We start from the raw sequence: 17,494 nt of genomic DNA, 5'->3' as shown, positions 1-17,494 counted from the left end.
TGAAATATGCTAATTAGCACCCTATTAGCTCACAGCAGGGAGTAATCCATGGCATTTTGATTGGAAAGAATTCTGTCATCCAAAAGGCTGGTCTGTAACAGAATGCAAACTGGCCCAATTTCCTCCCTCCCTTCCTCGTGGCAGTTGTCCAAATGTCTCAGAAGCAGACCTCACAACTGTGTGCAATTCCGAGGGTGTCACTTCACTCCATGAAAGCATCTCCTGGCCTCCACTGAATCTGGCACCATGCTGCACTCTAAGCATGGATTTATACAATTTAGAAATATGGACCTGAGCTCAAAAACACTGAGCAGGTTGGGGAGGATCTTTGATGGGGGAGGGGCGTTCTTATTTCTTTCATTATGAGAATATCCCTACTTTTATTCTCTTGCCGTCCCAGACTCCAATCTGGAACGTATTTCTTTAACTCAGGTATGCAGGCATGCTGCCATGGAGTGGTTCAGTTGAAGCAGTCTTCTTATTAAATGGTAGAGCTTTGGGGTTTTAGTTGGGGAAAGGCCAGCTCATTTAGGTTCGCCTCTTTCTATTTTTATTGTTTCAGCTGCAGGGAAATCCCATTTAGCTCCTGTTTCCCTAGTACTATTTCAATGCTAGATTTACATCTTGCCTCTCCTGTAGTACTTCGCAGAAGGAAGGGATTGGGGGGCAGTACAGATACTGAAGGAAAAAGCTCAAGACAAGAACAGCATGTTTTCCAATCTGCTCTTTTAAAACATCTACTTCTAAGAGCTTTGGGGTTTTAAAGGAATTAGACATTATGACACATCTGTCAGGTTGCCACAGAATTTGTCAAAAATCCCTGTAAGAGTGGGACTTATGCAATGAAGCTTAGTTATATCGTGGATAGGCTTGTAACACATTTTCTGTTCTTTATACCTAAAGTTACAGGGATCACCTGTGTATTTGCTGGTGGCTGTCTAATAAAAGATGTGGGTGTGGAGGAAATAGATTTTTAATCATCTGAATGTTATAGAGGTAAGTTTCCAATGAGTTTTCTTTCTCATGTTTGGTTTTCCCTTCGCATGATGACCTACTAAAACCAAATAGATTTTGAATGCCTATGGCAATGCCTCATGAAAGCACTGGTTCTCTGCATGCTCACTTGTTCCCTCTCCAGTAAAAAATCAATTAATATTAAAGTTAAAATATATCAATAGAACGTATTGGTTGTAAGTACATCACTTTTTCTTGCATCCTAGTTTTGCCTTTTTTTTTTTTTAGTTTCTGCTTAGGTATGAAGAGAATCTATTATCTTGATTAGATATAAATTCAAAACAAATGTTGAATACCAGCTGTTGTATTCTCAACATTTTAGAATTCAACTTTAAATGAAATCTTCAAAAAAGCAAGTCCAAGAAAAACCTCATAGTAATATTTGTGTCTCATTCACTACCATCACCAAACGATATTGATTGCAGTACCTGAAGAAATCATTAGGCACCATATGACACTGATGTCTATTTAGAGTGTTTTTTATTCTGTATTGGAAAATAAAGCACATTACCTAAATGATTCAAATGGCAAGAAAAAAATTTATCCCTAAAAGCCATCTGTGAATTAGCATATGGGCTTCTGGAACCCAACATCTTGATTCTATATGTGAGTCAGGAGGAAAAAAAACAACAAAAAAAGAATGAAAGGAAGAAAATGGAATCCTGTCTCTAAATATAAAACAAGAAATGGTTTTATTCAATCAAGGAGATTTCAAAGAAAGTATTTATGAGAATGAAGTAGTCAGCTGGACCTCACAGAGGCTTCACCCAGGGCTGATCCCAAGAACAGTCACAAAACTTTAAGTTAGCCAAGACCCAGACTCTGCTGATGGAAAAATATGTTCCTGCATCCTTGCTCTGTAAATCCAGGCATGTTCTATATGCAATATAGGCTTTGTAGTTTTGGCAGATCTACCTATCTTGAACTGGAAAACAGTTCAGTGAAGCATGAAGAAAGAAAGAAAGAAAGAAAGAAAGAAAGAAAGAAAGAAAGAAAGAAAGAAAGAAAGAAAGAAAGAAAGAAAGAAAGAGAGAAAGAGAGAAAGAGAGAAAGAGAGAAAGAGAGAGGAGAGAGAGAAAGAAAGAAAGAAAGAAAGAAAGAAAGAAAGAAAGAAAGAAAGAAAGAAAGAAAGAAAGAATATGAATCAAAGGCAAGAAACCTAGCTGTAGTGTCAGCCACTGCCATTACTAGGTAAGTGTTAGTGAGTCTTAAAAGACTCCTGCCTTTGTCCCTTCAGCCCAGCTCCCAGTCAAGTTGGCAAAGTATAACTTTGCTGCTTAGGAAAAGGCATCATGTCCCTCTTGCATTTATCAGATGCTGTATATCTGCCTTGAATATATAAACTAATACAAACCGAAAAAGTCAGGTGGACAGAGGAATGAGGCCTAAATGCTTTTACGTACTTTGAGTTGCTGGGGAATGTTTTTCCTGTATATTCACATGTTCCAAATATCTGTCTTACTTTGAGCCTGGATTTCTGAAGTAAACACGTACAACCTAGCAGTGGGAACAAAAGACAGAAATAACTCTCTGTTGACACTTTTAATTAGATGTGGTTGCAGGGCCACTCAAGATGACAATTAGCCCCACTGCAACTACTATTGACGGATTACAAGCAAACACTGCCTGCTACCTGGTAATTCTACCTGTTAATTACTTGGAAACATTCAGTTACTCAACAACTGACCTGAATGTTTTTGTGAATTGGAGGACCTGTTTGAGAGGGGTGGGGGACAACTTTAAAAAAACCACATGGTGAAGTTGACAGTCAGGAGCTGCTGAAATTTTATCAAAAATATTCTTGCAGCATAATGAAGCTTTCCAGGGAGACAATCTCCCCAGACATTTGCCTTTGCCAACAGTTACAACAATGAGGAAAACTTTAATAGTGGTGTGGCAATTATTTTTTTAATGCTGACTATGAAAACACGCACTGAGCTGTTTGCAGTCTCTGCCAAGTGGCAAGTGCCCAGTGAATTTCAGCTAAGAGAAGACTTTGGACTTCAGCCCTAAAGTGATACTTAGAAGGGGCATGTGTGTCTTTCTGGATGGAAGAGAGAAGACAAGGAAGTCTGAGGCCGGGAGAAGCAGGGAAGCAAGGAAGATACCAAGAAACAGATGAGGAAACACTTAGACGAGCCCACGCTTTTGCTTGATTTTCTCCTACTTCTTCTCAGTCATCCCAGTGGGATAGCATCAAGTGAAGTCCCGGGGCCTCTCCAGTGATAATAGCAGACATCAGTGCCAGTGCAGGCTCTGGCTGGGAAACAACTGACCGCTGCGGAATGCCTGTCGATGGAGGAGCAGCATTAGAGGGAGGTATCTAGCTGAGGGATTCAGATGGTGAACCAATTGCCAGAGGTCACACAAGTCACTGGTCAAGGTAAGAGTAATTAGTTTGTTCATTCAGTTGTCATTTGCTGAGTGTCCATTATGTGCTAGATGCTGAAGATGCATGGCTTCCATAGGTGATTCAACCACAATCAAAGCTGCAATGGGATTCATTCACAGGAAGGAGAAAAAAAGCACAATTTCTTGTCTCCATGAAGCTCACAGTCCTATAAATACTAACAGTCTTTTATTCTTACTTTGTACTTGGACAAAATCTACTTTGTTATATCCCCATTACAGCCCTTATAAGGTAAGACTTATTACCCTATACATTTATGGATGAGGAAAATAAGCCTTGACCTTGCTGAAACTCATACAGCTAGTAAGCAGCAGCACCAAAACTTAAGCTTAAGTATCTTGATCCCCAGCTATCTAAAACCATGGTCCCTAATATCTGGGCTTTAGCTCACTTATGAGTTTTGATGCAGCAAAACTCAACTGAAGTCAGTGCCTGAGATCTCTGAGCCTCTATTTAAGAGCTATTTCCACTCAGACTACATGCAGACCTGCTACAACAAAGGTTCGTGAAGAGACACGTAATATAAATACACTTAAAGCTGCAAAGTCATTCATTAACAGAAGTGTAGATTGGGTAGTTGACAATCTGAACTACAGAATTTTTTAAAGCCTGGTCTTACCACTTTCAAGAGCACGTTTGAGCTAGTTTCAATGTTTACATATTGAGATTATCTGATGAAATTGTATTTTGCCCAATATGTTTATCATGGCATTATTTATAATGCAAAAAATTTCAAGATAAACTAACGTATTAATATTAGAGAAATGATGAGGAAAACATGGTGCCTCTCTAGAGATAGTATTATGTAGTAATTAAAAGTAATTATCAATAGTTATATGGCCAGATACAGTGGCTCATGCCTGTAATCCCAACACTTTGGTGGGAGGCCAAGGCAGGAGGATCACTTTAGGCCAGTCGAAGACCAGCCCGGAAAATATAGCAAGACCCTGTCTCTAAAAATATATATATATACAATTAACCTGGCATGGTGGCATGCACCTGTAGTCCTAGCTATATGGGAAGCTGAGATGGGGATATTGCTTGAGCCCAGGATTTGAAGGCTGCAGTGAGCTATGATGGCACCACTGCACCCCAGCGTGGATGACAGAGTGAGACCCTGTCTTCAAGAAAAAAAACTTTTTTAAGTTATGCAGGATAGAAATCGCTCACTCCTCTAGACTGCTTACTATGCGCCAGATACTCTTCTAAACATTTTATAAACTCATTAATCCTCACAATAACCCAATGTACTATTATCATTTCCAGTTTAAATAGAAAAATTAAGCACAAAGAAAATGACAGACCAAAAATCACACAGAAAGAGAAGAGGCAGGGTTCAAACCCAAGTAAGCTAACTGCATGATTTGCATTTTCAGTCATTCCACTGTATCCACTATACTGCATCTCCACCATTCAGTGAAAAACATAGGAGACAAGTTTATGTACATTTTGATTGGACCTATCAAGCACAAGCATCTCTACAGCAGAGGGCAAAAATGGAAGTAAATAAACAGAAGGGTATTAATGCTGGTTATATTAGCTTCTTGTTGCTGGGTGACTAAGTTATCCCCAACACTTGGCGATTTGAAACAACAAGGATTTATTGTCTCACTGTTTCTCCATGCTAAGAATTTGGGAGTAGCTTAGCTGGGTAGTTCTGGCTCAAGGTCTTCCATGAAGATTGCAGTCAAGCTATTGGGTAGGGCTGCAGTCATGTGAGAGCTGGACTGGGGCTCTTGGATCTGCTTCTAAGAAGGCTCATGCATATGGCTGGTGGCAGTGGGGGCTCAGTTTCTTATTGTCTATTGCCAGGAAGCACAATTCCTTGCTAAATGGGCCCCTACATAGGCCTCTTAGTTGTCCTCACAAAGTGGCAGCTGGCTTCCTCCAGGGTGAGTGAACCAAGAACAAGGAGGAAGCCACAGTGTTTGCTGTGACCCAGGCTAGAAAGTCATACATTCTCACTTCTACCACATTCTATTTGTTGGGATCAAGTCACTAAGTACAGCTCTTACTCAAAGGGAGGAGAATTAGCTTTCTTCTTTGGAAAGAAAGATTATCAAGTAATTTATGGATGTTTTTAAATCACCATAGTAGCTGGGGGATGTGGCTCATGCCTGTAATCCCAGCAATCTGGAAGGCCGAGGTGGGAAGATTGCTTGAGGTCAGGAGTTCAAAACCAGTCTGGGAAACATAGCAAGACCTCATCTCTGAAAGATGAGCCAAGCATGGTGTTGCATGCCCGTAGTCCCAGCTACTTGGGAGGCTGAGGTGGGAGGATCTGTTGAGCACAGGAGGTTGAGGCTGCAGTGAGCCATGATCACACCACTGCACTCCAGCCTGGGTGACAGAGTGAGACCCTGTCTCTGCAAAAAAATTTTTTAAATTTTTAAATTGTTTCAACTACCCTGATATAAAAATAAAAACAAAACTTAAAAAAAAAGTTTTTTAAACTACCAGAGTAATCATATTAAGATTATGAGAGTGTAGGTAATTTTTTCTTTATTAGTTAAATTTCTGTATTTTTATGACTAAAAACTTGAATAAACAAACTTGTATTTAATATTTAAATAGTTATAAACATGTCTGCAATTACATTCAATGCACTCAGCAATACATACATACATACATACACACATACAATTTCTCCAAAGCTCAAATTCAACTCTATTAAATATTCCTCTGGTCTTTATCACATCTTCTGAAAATGACAGTTCATCCTCAAATGTCTAAGAGGAAGGAATATTTTAAAAAGCAAGCCTAAAAAGTACATGCTTCTCTTCTGCTCCCCAAAGTATTCTGATGTCTGCCTATCGGTGCAGGCAGACCTCCTCATAAGCCTAGATGCCCTTAGAATTGTGTAAAGTTGCACAAAAACCCCGTGCCTCTAGATTTTTCAAGGACACTGCCTATTATGTCTCTCAATGTCTTCTATAGGATGCACTGCCATGAAAAACTTGCTCCCTTACAGAATTGATGTGCCTGTTCATCCCCGAGTTAAAAAGCTTCCTGAATTTCCTTTCTTTGTCCTTGCTGCAAGGAAGCTCACAGTAATATACTGCCTTTTGCAGTGAATATAGGCCTTTTTTGTTTTTCACATGATCCTGTTTTTACAATATTGTAACCTTATTTTACATAAGTCCTTTACTCAAAAAGTCCTTTTTGGAAAGAAACAGGTAGGAACAATAGATACTATTTTAGTGCTTATCATGTGCTAAACACTAGCAATTTGGTTTCCCAGTGAAAAAAGAATTTTTATTTTCTTTTTAAGCATTTGGAGTGCCATTTGGGAGTGGTTGAGAGTTTTCAGTTTCTCTAGACGGAGACCTTTGGGACATAATTTTGGGAGCAGGGAGTTGATATTATTATCAGGAAAGTTTACTATTACTACTGTAAAGCTAAAAGCTAGTTCCTATCCATAGTTGTCTAGGGGAAAAAAAAAACCTGTGAAGTCACTCCAAGTCCTAATGATGATGCTATAGATCAAGATATTGCTGTATTTGTTACAATATAAACTAAAGCTAGTTTTAACTATGCTATATCCTTGCTTATGTAAAGAAATTTTTTTTGAAAATACAGATTTAGACAGAAATTTGGAGCCCACATACAGAATTAGTTAAGTTGGAGAAAACCTACATTTTGAGCAATGTACTCTCAACTTTCATGATTGTCTTGTCAGGACAATAGAGTTCAGACTGTACCTCTGGGTGGGTTAGGAGCATCCCCTGAAGAAAATAAGTTTCCACTGTCAGTCATGCTCAGACAGGAAACACCATGGCCTTGGACAGCAGCAAGGGAGGATCCCCACCAATCTCACATGCTGTGGACTGAGAAACTCGGGGTATCTGACAATGGGAAGCACTGTGGGAGCCAGAGATTCCCATGAGAAGTGGGACCTCCGCTGCTTGGCAGCCCATAGAGAGCAAAGCAAGGACTTTCAAATGGGGATCAGAGCCTATAAACCCTAAAAGGAATCACTGTTGACAGTCGTATATATAATCATTTTTGCTTGTTCACTGAACACTTAGAGGACTTTCTCTCAGTTAAGTAGTATGATTTTCAAATACACCTCTAACCTGTTTGATACCTGCCACAGCATTGACACATTATATTTCTATTTTTCTCTAAAATATTTTTCTCAAAATAAAAAAAAATTAAGAAGATAAGTATTTCTATATGGCCATCCCATATAGTCTATACACTCCCCCTTGGATAAATACAGGAGAGCTGGCAGGGCAGACCAGACCACTGACTTGTGGCTAATGAGCATCAGAGTCAGATGCTGGAAACACTCTCAAAGAGCTGAGTGCGTTCTGTAGTCTTTACCCCTCTGTGCATTCTCTTTCTGCCATTTATTTCTGGCAAATAGTTTTAATGCATAATGGCTGACAAGGGTAAGCAAATGAAGTGTTCAACTTGCCACAAAGAATGAGAATTATGCTAACTCTTCAAATGCAAGTTTTCTGGCTGTTCGAGGATACAATAAAGCAAGCCAAGGGTAAAGATCAGCAGTCACTTAGGTATTGGTTGGTCTTTCATAAATATCACTTCATAAATATCACTGCAGAGTGGAAGGATAAACCAATATTCTTGTAAGTGGGATCTACAGAAACCATGGCCAGAGGTATATCATTGCCTGTCTGCCCTCAAATCCTTTAGAGTGCTAATTTGTAGGAATACAGCCACTCTGCACTAAATGGACTACATGTGTATTATTTCATTTAATACTCATAACAACCCTATCATGTTGCAGATTGGGAAACCAGAAGCCCAGAAAGTTTAGGGGAAAATGCTGCCCATAGTCTCATAGCTAAGAAATTATCACAGAGCCAGTGTTTGACCCAGACAATCTGATTCTAGAGCCAATGTGCTTAACCATTATGGAATATTGCCTTCAGCTCTCTGCAGTGTTATTTTCTTATCGTCCTCTGCATACAATTAAATTTTATTAAATTAGACTCTTAGCTGTTTTGAGTCAGGCAAGGGAGTGGTAATGGTAAGGGAGTACTCTAGGTCCCCGCCTAGAGTAGAGTTGCAAATGAGAAAAGCCTTGTGAGATGAGAAATTGCCAATGGCCCACCCCTAATATTCATTTTCCCCACCTCCTCAATGATAGGAGCACCTATAACCATGTGCCTAGCTAATACATATCTCAGTTTCCTTTGCAGACAGGTGTGGTCATATGATGAAGTTTTGGTCAACAAGATGTATGCAAAAGAATCCTTATGTGCACGAGGGCTCACTCATCTTCAATCCTTCCTCCTTCCTACCATTTAGAACTTGGATAAGATGGCATGAGCTCTAAGGCTATCATGGACCATTAAATGACCTTAACACTGGAAGCCACATACTTAGGATGGTGGAGCAGAAAAACAGAAACCAGGACTCTGATTATAGTATGAAACGGTATCATCGGGTCAACCTTGGAAGTCCCACCTCCTTTTACATGAGCAAGAAATACACTTGTATTTTGTTTAAGCCAGTGTTGTTTTGGGGTTTTATGTTACATGCAGCCAGGGACTACCTACGCCTGTTGCTCAAGGTTGTATTGGTTTTTTAATCATCCAAAAGCATCTGGCTAAGGAGAGGAGTGAGGGCTGAAATGCAGCCAGCATTCTTTTCAACAAACTGTGGACTCTGACATGGGGCTGAGTCCACCCGGAAAGAGAGGGCATCATTTTCTAATTCATTTAAAGGCCTAGTCTGTTCATGAAGCCATGGCCCTATTTGGAAGGATCACCTGTTGGCGATTGACACAAAGGCACTATATGGGCTAGCTGGAGCTGCATTTTTAATTCAAGTCCAGAGAAGTGAGCTATACAATAGCAAGAGGTTACACAAGACATTTGGAACAGCAGAAATTGTTCAGTGGAATAATGACTACCCGGTTGACATGTAGAACTTAAAACTACTTTCTCTGGGCCAGGTATGGTGGCTCATGCCTGTAATCCCAGCACTTTGGGAGGCCGAGGCAGGTAGATCACTTGAGGTCAGGTGTTCGAGACCCCTGCCCAACATGGTGAAACCCCATCCCTACTAAAAATACAAAAATTAGCCAGGTGTGGTGGCACATGCCTGGAATCCCAGCTACTTGGGAGGCTGACGCAGGAGAATCTCTTGAACCCAGGAGGCAGAGGTTGCAGTGAGCTGAGATGGCGCCACTGCACTCCAGCCTGGGTGACAGAATGAGACTCCATCTTAAAAAACTAAAAAATTAAAAATGAAAAAAAAACTGCCTTCTCTGATGTTCCCCAAAATAGGTTGGAGACTAGTGGCTATCTACTCAAAGGAAAAGAAGTCATCATATGAAAAAGACATTTGCACATGTGTGTTTATAGCAGCACAATTTGCAATTGCAAATATATGAAACCAACCTAAATGCCCAACAAGCAACAAGTGGATAAAGAAAATGTGGTATATACACACCATGCAATACTACTCAGCTATATAAAGAATGAAATAATGGCATTCGCAGCATCCGGGATGGAGTTGCAGACCATTATTCTAAGTAACTCAGGAATGGGAAAACCAAATATTGTATGTCCTCACTTACAAGTGGGAGCTAAGCTATGAGGATGCAAAGGCATAAGAATAATATAATAGATTTGGGGGATTTGGGGTAAGGAGGAGAGTGGGGTGAGAGATAAAAGACTGCATACTGGGTACAGTGTACACTGCTCAGGTGACAGGTACATCAAAATCTCAGAAATCACCACTAAAGAACTTACCCATATAACCAAAAATCACCTGTTCCCCCAAAACTGCTGAAATAAAATAAACAAACAAAATCTTGGAGAAAGGGGATCCAATAGAAAATTGGACTTTCTATAATCAGTAGGATAAGGGCTTAGAATAATGTAAATATTAATATGAAAAAGTGACTTTTTAAATCATAAACTGTTGTGCATTCCTTATCTCATTTAATACTCAAAACTACATTATGATTAGGTTATTATTGTTTCAGTTCCACAGAAGAGAAAACAGTCTGAGAGCAAATAAATAAATTGTTCAAGTTCACAGCTAAGAAGTGGCAAAGCCAGGATTCTCGCCAGGTCTGACTCCTAAAGTTGTATGCTGAACCACTACTCTGTATTTCAGTCTAGCGCCTCCTAAGTGATCACATGTCCAAATTAGTGAAGTCCTAAACTTGACTGAGCTTATGGAAATTTGAAAACACCCCATAATGGGCCCAGATGATGTGTCAGAGTCCCTTTGTTTAGAAGAAGGAAGTTGCCTTACTTCCCCAGTTATTTCTGTTTTGGAGGAGAGGTGTGCTCCACAGATGTGTGAAGTGGCTGGGATTCCCACTCAGCGTGACACAAGCCCTCCCAGCTTCAAGAAGTCAGACCTAGACCTCTCCGTGGAAAGGGCAAGTCCTCTTTAATGAAATTTCTCCTCTGGAGGTACAGCTTCCCTCTGGTGCTCAACTCAAGTTCATCTTGGGATCACCCTACCCTGTTATTTTAAGGCAGTATTAATTAATGTTTTATGACCTATTTCTTAGTTTCCTTTGGAAAAAAAATTACAGCCCAGGCATTCTACCTCAAACACTGCAAACAGCTGATGTGTAATTTGGAAAAGTATATTTTATTGTGAGTGGGAAGATATGCAAGAAATGGGCAATTATTTCTGTTAGAGTAATATGTTTCTTGTTCTCCCTCTTACCCCAGTGCCCACACCCCCATCTCTGCACATACACACCTTGGCCGTGGTAGCAGAGCTCTGCACTGACATTTCCTATATAAGATTTACCCTAGAGAGACAAAGAGTTGTTTTTGAGCAATTTTTTGCTTCTAAAAGTTGACTCAAGATCGTTTCAGGGATATGCCCTTGGATTCTCTTCTTTTTGGGGGTCTCTGTGGGTCCTCCCCAGCCTCAGATGTGCACGTGTGTGTGCATGCATGTGTGCAACAATATAAAAGAATATATATTTCTACCTCCACATAAAAGCTGATGCTTAATAAAAGGAATACTAATAAAATTGCCCTAGTACCCTGGTGAGGTCAGTAATGCCTGCTTTTGCTAAGAAGAAAAATGGAAACAAAATAAAAGAGAAAGAGAAAGCCAAGTTATAGAGTGGCTGTGGTGTAAGGGAGGGACAGGAGCTCGTCTCCCACTGCGTGACTCCTGAATCCATCCACTCCTGGTGGAGCTCTATTCCCATCTGACCCCACACACAGCAAACCAGACATACCCTAGGCCTGTTCCTGAAACCACTTCTCTCACAACATTTAGGAGAGAGTAAAACATTTTCTGTAAAGCAATTGCTGCAACTTGTCCTAAAACTAAAAACAGATAAACAATTTTTAAAAAATGAAAATAGTTTAACAAAACAAATCCTGAAGACTTACCTACTCCACCCAAGGGTCGAGACTTGTAGCTGCTGAGTACAATAGCTGACCACAGTGAAAACTGAGAGGACAATTACACCTTATATTCAAAAGGTGTTTATACAGCAGAAATATGGCATCATTTCAAATTGCATATTTGGCGAATTTGTACAAATTTCCGCAGACTAATTTTAAAAATATATTCTAAAGAAAATTATTTGGGCCGTGTTAGAAGAAAACACTTTGGGGAGGCAAAGACTGCCTGTCCTAAGTCCCAAATGCTTAGGACACTTTTTTATGTTAATAATTGTTCAGTGATAGGTTTATGCTAATGCTAATCACATTATGTCTTTTTTTTTTTTTTTTTTTTTTGAGACAGTCTCACTCTGTCACCCAGGCTGTAGTGCAGTGGTGCCATCTTGGCTCACTGCAACCTCCACCTCCTGGGTTTAAGCAATACTCAGGCCTCAGCCTCCCTAGTAACTGGGATTACAGGCACGCACCACCACGCCATGCTAATTTTTGTATTTTTAGTAGAGACAGGGTTTCACCATGTTGTCCAGGTTGGTCTCGAACTCCTGACTTCAAATGATCCATCTACCTCAGCCGCCGAAAGTGCTGGGGTTACAGGCATGAGCTACCACACTCAGCTAATGCTAATCACATTATGTCTTATTTCATTTACTCAGTGCATATCTATAATGTAGGTGCTATCATTATTCCCATTTAAGGGATGAAGTAACTGAGACATAGAAACTTTAAGTCACTCATTCAAGTCCACATCGATTTAAACCAGACCTGTCCAGAACTAGCACTCACGTTTTGAAATCCCAACCATGTGCTCCAGGAGGCTTTGTCTGTATTTGTTTGCCAGAAGATGGTAAGGGGAAGGTAGAGTATTGGGAAATGTGTCAGAGAAAGGACTAAAATTGTAAGAGGGCCTCTTGTGACACCACATTCTGTGTACATCAATAGAGGAGAATATAATTTTCATGGTGCATTTAGTAGTTTAAAAACTGCACATATCCTTTATAATAACCTTATAATAAACCACTGCACATTTCTCCCACAGACCAAAGTGATAAAGTTATAAGCTTATGAGTGATCACAAACAACTTGTAGATTCCTACTGAGCAAAGCATCATAATGTTCAATAAATGGAAGCTATTACATTGCTGTTCTTGTTCATATTATGGAGACATAGCATCACAATGTCTTCAAGCAAAAGTGGTTTCACAGCCCTTTTCTTACCAAACTACATAATAACCTCAGGGCTATTCCTAAATTAATGTATTACTTCATTCAGTCACTGAGTGCCTTTGCTGGACCAAACACTACAGTGGTTCCCCCTTAACAACAGGGGATATATTCCAAGACCCCCAGTGGCTGCTGAAACTACAGATAGTACCAAATCCTACCTATACAGTATGAGGTTTTTTCCTATGCATACACACCTATGAGAAAGTTTAATGTGTAAATTAGGCACAGTACTCTTACACTTTGGGGCCATTATTAAGTGAAATAATTGTTCCTTGACCATAAGCACTATGTTGCTGCTACAGTCAATCTAACAGCCTAGATGGCCGCTAAGTGACTGGTAGACAGGCAGTATATACAGCATGGACGTATATACAGCTGGGCAAAAGGATACACTCCAGGGAGCACAAAATGGAATGGTATGAGATTTCCTCACACTGCATAGAAAGGCACACAATTTAAAACTAACAAATTCCTTATTTCTGGAAATTTCCACTTAATACTTTTGGACACCAGTTGACCGTGGGTAACTGAAACCACAGAAAGCAAAACCTCGAATAAGGGGGCACTACTGTATTCTATTCACTGGAAATACTGCCAGTGAAGGAAACAAAGTCCTACATTCTAGAAGAAGAATTAGGCTTTAAATAAATAACAAGTGTGTGTTTGTGTATGTAGAAAAATAACGCTGATTAAGGGCTAGAGAGTGATGATTGCTGGTGCTAATTTAGACAGGGTAGTCCAGGAAGACCTCCCTGAGGAGGTGACATTTGAGCAGAACCTCATAGTATAGCTATATGGGGAGATCAATATTCTGGCATGAGGAACAACAGGTACAAAAGTCTTGAGGTGGGATCTTGAGTTCTTTGACGTGGGAAACAGCAAAGAGGCCTGTGGCATTGGAACATAGCCAATAAGATAGAGAATGAGAGGAGAATGGAGAGCAGACAGGGTCACATCGCGTAGGGTCACGCAGGCCCTGGGATGTGAGGGCCTGATGGTTTATTCTAGTGAGATGGGAAGCCACTGGAGGGCACTGAGCAGGAGAATGTCATTTATTATCTGGCATGTTTTAAAGAATCACTCTGTCTACTGTGCCAAAAACACACCATAATACCTAATGATCCTAATGATAGGTGACAGCCACTCAGGGGTTTGGAGATAACTGCAGTACTAAACGCTAACTGCAGTAATTGCTGGTGTCTCCACCTTCAATACCCACAGACATTGAGGCAAGGTAATTTGAACCTATCCCTAAGGGATAGGTTAAGATGGGGCTGTATACATTGAGGAGAAATATGAACTTAAATCAGGAATATGAGCTGAAAAATTATGCATGCATCTATTGATGCCATCATGAAATAAAGTAAGACAATTCTGTTCTGGAAGAAGGCAACCAGGGCACCTCTAGGAATCCCAAATGCTCACCTTCCCTTCACAATGGACAAGGAGATGCTGACCAAGTAACAGCATTACAGGAGTGTTCCAACTGCAGGGTGAGCTAGTGTTTATTGATTTGCTTTAGACTAGTCAAGAGAGAAGAGGGAACTAGGAAGGGCTCATAGAAAACAAGAAAACTGAGGTGATAGAAAGCAAAATGGGCCCACAGGAAATTACTAAAAGAGAACTAAATTGCAGGCCTCCTAGGTGCCAGGAACTGTGTAAATGTAGTCTCGTTTAACTGGAACAACAGCCCTGTGAAGAAAATGAAGCTCAAATATGTCCAATAACCAGCCCAAGGTCAGAAAATCGATGAGTGGCAGAGCAGACATTTAAGCCCGGACCTTTTTCTTTTTCTCCAAAGCTTGTGCTTTTTTATGCAACATTGAGTTGTGCTGATAGTGTTGGCACAGTGACAGACAGAAAATTGTCCTAAATAAATGTGAAAATAAATCTTGGGCTATTCATTACCCAAGGTTTACAAGCAAACCATCATCCCTGTGGCAGGGTTGAGCTGCACTAGAGAAATCTCAGTGCACAAATAGGAAGCATCATTCCAGTTTATGGTGCCCTTACCTGCTAGATTATAGAGGTGGGGTCTGGAGGAGAAAGTCTCCCCCCAAACAGTCTTACCTGGAACTGAAAAAATAATAAGGGAAACAGAATTCCAGCAAACAGGAAAAGGCCTCTCAGACTGAGTGAGCTATTTTATTCAGGAAACATTATGCATTAATTTTAACCAATTCTCATTTAATCTCCATCTGGTTTGGAATTTTAAGAGAACCTAAATTACACAATATTTAAAAAATATAGTTAGCTGACTGAGTCCACTGCATGTGACAGTGTGGATCATCATTGTCACAGGTGAATATATTTTTATGCCTTCATCCAAATATTTACTGAGCATCAATTATGTGCCAGGCACTTCAGTAATTGGTCAAAGAAACTTCTAAATCCTGTTGGTGTTCTTCCTGAAACAATCAAGTCCTCCTGATACATCTCTGATTCTTAATAACAAATACCTGATGGAATGCTTCCCAATTAAATTATGTATAAAACCAATTGCCTTTGGAATTTGGATATTTACATTAGATGAAAAAATATGATATACAGATGATTGCCCTTCATTTTTCAGTAGTCTTGCATCTTGTTCTCATTCCCTTAAGTCTGGTTATTATTAAGGAAAGAGAATTCTCAGCACACTATAGCATATTAATTTCCATTGGCCAAATGTCAACTAGAACGAGTATTTCTTATGTGTGGTTGGCATGTGCATGTGTGGAGGTTGTTAAAGTTTCCTGATGTGTTCTGAAACTCAGATGGGCCTGGGTGTGGAGAGATGAGAACCCCATCATGAACCAGGGCTTCCCATCTGGCTGGTCATCTTCTTGTTACACCATCATCTCTGGAATTAACATTTGGAGGCCCTCCAAGGGAACATTCTCTGTGGCAAGTTCCCAACTGAGCTTCAAGTTACACTTCTGGAGTTATATGGGACAGAAGAGAGCGTTATCTCAAAGGCCATCCCTGTGCTGTTAGGCCAGGGTATGCTTCCTTTCTGGAGTTCTGCACATCAGACACTAATCCTGCCTGCCAGACAAAGATTAATCCAGGCAGAGGTGGCCAAACTGACAACCTAGGTGACACTATATGAGCTAGGGGTCTCCCTGGGGCAGGTGGATATGGAGAACTTTGCAACAAAAAGCACCACAGAGCCTGTGGTAAGCTATAATATATTAAAAGATGAAATCACAGTATTGAATTTTAGAGCAGGAAGGAGGCTATGTCCACCGTTCATTTTACAGAGGACAAAATAGCCATCTAGAAAAAGTAGATGCTGTATTTCACTGCTAACTTGCAAAGCCAGGCCTGGTCCCCATGACTAGAATCCCAGCCCCAGCTGTACATGGAGAGCCACAGTAGGCACCGCTCTATTGCTGTGTTTTCTAGAGCTATATTCTCAATGGGATAAAAAGGAGCTCCCTCTAAAGTGTTAACTCATAACATATTCAGGCCTCCCCATAGGAGATTATCTCTCCCTACTTTTTTAAAATAAGTAATCTCAAACTTATAGAAAAGTTGTGCCTATAGTAGCAAGAACTGTTTTCCCTAAACTATTTATGAGTAAGTTGCTAGCATGACATCCTAAACCCCTAAATGCTTTGATGTGTATGTATCATAAACAATGATAATTCTCCCATATTATAAAAAATCTATTTCTCTTATATTATCTACTGTCAAAATTAGGAAATTAACACTTACACATTACTACCATCTAATCCACAGATCACATTCAGGTTTCCTCATTTTCCCAAAAATGTTCCAGTCCAGAATCACACAATGCTTTTAGTTGTCATAGTCTCAGAATGGTTTCTCCATGTTCTCTTGACTTTCATGACCTTGACATATTTGAAGATTACAGGACAGCTTTTGGAGAATGTACCTGAGTTTATCTTTGTTTGATGTTTCCCCATGATTAGAGTTAGCTTTTTGTACTTTTGGCAAAAATATTACAGAAGTGATGCTATGTGTGCCTCATTGCATTCTACCGGCAGCACATGATTTGGATTTTTTCCATTTCTAATATTAACATTGATCACTTAACTAAGGTGGTTTCTGCCAGGTTTCTTCACTGGATAGTAACTTTTTTTTTTCCTTTTGCAATTAACATATATTTTGTGGGTAATATTTTTAGCCTATGTAGCCATCCCATTCTTCATCAAATTTTCAATTTATTTATTCAATTATTTATATGAATATGAGTACATTGATTCTTATTTTATTCAAAAGGTTCTAATCTGTTACCATTGTTGTCTTTTTTACGTTCATGGGGAAACACCTTCCTGCAGGATTCTGTGTCTTTTTGGCATGTTCTCGTCATTCTTTGAGCGCTTCATTGCTTTCCAGAACAAGATTGTGCAGGCTCACCTTGTAATTGCCCTGGCCCATCTGCGGAACCAACCAAAGATGTGGATGTTGGTTGTACTAACTGCTAGGAGTTTGTCACTGATCTCAGGCACTCTAAGCCTACAAAGCTAGAAAA

Source organism: Gorilla gorilla, chromosome 1 (assembly GCF_029281585.2).
Source record: "Gorilla gorilla gorilla isolate KB3781 chromosome 1, NHGRI_mGorGor1-v2.1_pri, whole genome shotgun sequence".
NCBI classification, from domain to species: Eukaryota; Metazoa; Chordata; class Mammalia; order Primates; family Hominidae; genus Gorilla; species Gorilla gorilla.
This window is presented reverse-complemented; position numbering follows the sequence as displayed.